This window comes from Somniosus microcephalus, chromosome 4 (genome assembly GCF_052327205.1).
Source record: "Somniosus microcephalus isolate GS21.2 chromosome 4, FLI_Smic_1.0, whole genome shotgun sequence".
In the NCBI taxonomy this organism is placed as follows: Eukaryota; Metazoa; Chordata; class Chondrichthyes; order Squaliformes; family Somniosidae; genus Somniosus; species Somniosus microcephalus.
In genome coordinates, this window is record NC_140990.1 from 184,920,001 (window position 1) to 184,922,740 (window position 2,740).

Sequence of the window (2,740 nt, forward strand, 5' to 3'; positions counted from 1 at the left end):
TTCACCAAGGGTATCTTGCCCATTAATTCATCCTTTCACTTGTTTCATGATCAATGTCAATACATAACGGGACCCAATGGGTGGATGAGTGGTTGAAGGACTGTTTAATGCAAAGGGGGGCAGTGGTTCTGGTGGTGAGAGGGGACCGTGGGATTTCATTTGTTATGTTTCACACTAGGTAAACCATCGCAATATTAGGGCATCCCTGCCATCCCAGTCAGCAATGTAAGTGACTGGTCTGGCAGTGGGTGCCCCACCTTCATCCCCTTCTCCTCTATGTGCTCCTTATCTGAAGATGAGTGATGAGCCCCTGCATCCTCCTCGGCCTGCAGTCCTCCCTGCTGCACAATGTTGTGCAGGATGCAACACACCACCATTATTCTGGACACCCTCGCTGGCGAGAGTTGAAGGCGCTTCCAGACCTATCTCAGCACCTGAAGCACATCTTCAACATTTTGGTGGCTTGCTCTATGAAATGCCTGGTGGTCATGTGGCTCTTGCTGTAGCGCACCTGCGCCTCATTGGTGGGATCCTTCACGGGTGTCATGAGCGAAGCTTGAAGTGGGTATCCCTTGTTTCACACAAGGCAGCCCTTAAGTCTGATTCCTGGAAGGAAAAGGCCTGCAATGTTGGCCTGCCTCAGTATGAAGACATCATGACAGCTCCCAGGGAATCTGGCGCAGACCTGCATGAACCTCTTGTGTTTACAAACCAGCTGCGCATTGATGGACGAATCTCGCTTGCAGTTTATAAAAACTCCTGGTTGCTGTGTTGGTGCTCGGATTGCTACGTGTGTGCAATCGATAGCACCCTGTACCTGTGGGAATCCAGCCAGAGAGGCGAATCCAAGTGCCAGCTCATTCTGGCTATAGTCATCACAGGGGAAATTTAAATAATTGTCAGCCCTGGTAAACAAGCCATCAGTGACCTGCCTAATGCATTTATGTGTAGCCAACTGGAAGATCCTGGATACGCGCCGGTAGCACCCTGGAAGGATCTGGAGGTGAAAAGGTTGAGGGCGGTGGTGACTTTCACAGCCACTGGTAATGTGTGGCCATCAGGTCCAGCAGGGAGCAGGTCTTCCTGTAGGAGACTGCAGATATTTGCCATCATCTGACTCGACAATCTCAGCCTGCGAAAGCACTGCTCTTCTGAGAGGTCAAGAAAGCTGAGCCTCTGACTGTAAATCCTGTGACATGGAAAGTGCCTCCTGCAACCTCAGCCCCTCTCCTGTGCACTGCACTCTCTGCAACTCCCTCCTGTGCACCTCTCTCCTGTGCAAGTGCTGATCCCACCACGGCACGTCATCGCTGCCGTGGATGGTGATGGTCTTCCTCTTACATAAGAACATAAGAAATAGGAGCAGGAGTAGGCCATTTGGCCCCTCGAGCCTGCTCTGCCATTCAATAAGATCATGGCTGGTCTTCTACCACATCTCCACTTTCCTGCATTATCCCCATATCCCTTGATTCCCTTAATATTCAAACATCTATCGATCTCTGTCTTGAATATACTCAATGACTGAGCCTCCACAGCCCTCTGGGGTAGAGAATTCCAAAGATTCACCACCCTCTGAGTGAAGAAATTTCTCATCTCAGTCCAAAATGGCTGACCCCTTATTCTGAGACTGTGACCCCTGGTTCTAGACTCCCCAGCCAGGGGAAACATCCTCCCTGCATCTACCCTGTCAAGTCCTGTAAGAATTTTGTATGTTTCAATGAGAACACCTCTCATTCTTCTAAATTCGAGAGAATATAGGCCTAGTCTACTCAATCTCTCCTCATAGGACAATCCCCCTATTCCAGGAACCAGTCTGGTGAACCTTCACTGCATCCCTCTATGGCAAGTATATCCTTCCTTCGGTAAGGAGACCAAAACTATACACAATACTTCAGGGGTGGTTTCGCCAGGGCCCTATATATTTGCAGTAAGACATCTTTACTCTTATACTCAAATCCTCTTGTAATAAAGGCCAACATACCATTTGCTTTCTTAATTGCTTGCTGTACCTGCATGTTAACTTTCAGTGATTTGTGTACAAGGACACCCAGGTCCCGCTGAACACTAACATTTCCCAATCTCTCACCATTTAAAAAATACTCTGCTTTTCTATTTTTCCTACCAAAGTGGATAAATTCACATTTCTCCCCATTATATTCCATTTGCCATGTTCTTGCCCATTCACTTAGCCTGTCTATATCCCCTTGAAGCCTCCTTGCATCCTCCTCACAACTTACATTTCCACCCAGCTTTGTATCATCAGCAAACTTGGATGTATTACATTTGGTCTCCTCATCCAAATCATTGATGTAGATTGTGAATAGCTGAGGCTCATGCACTGATCCTTGCGGTACCCCACTAGTTACAGCCTGCCAACCCAAAAATGACCCCTTTATTCCTACTCTCTGTTTTCTGTCCGTTAACCAATCCTCAATCCATGATAGTATATTACCCCCAATCCCATGAGCCCTAATTTTGTTATTTCTTTCAGTTCCTCATTCTCGCTACACCCTTGGTTCTCCACTATTTCCGGGAAGTTTTTTGCGTCTTCTTCCGTGAAGACAGACACAAAGTATTTGTTTAATTTCCCTGCCATTTCCTTATTCCCCATTATAATTTCTCCTGTCTCAGCCTGTAAGGGACCCACATTTACTTTCGTTAATCTTTTCCTTTTTACATACCTATAGAAGCTTTTATAGTCTGTTTTTATGTCTCTCGCTAGTTTACTCTCATATTCTAT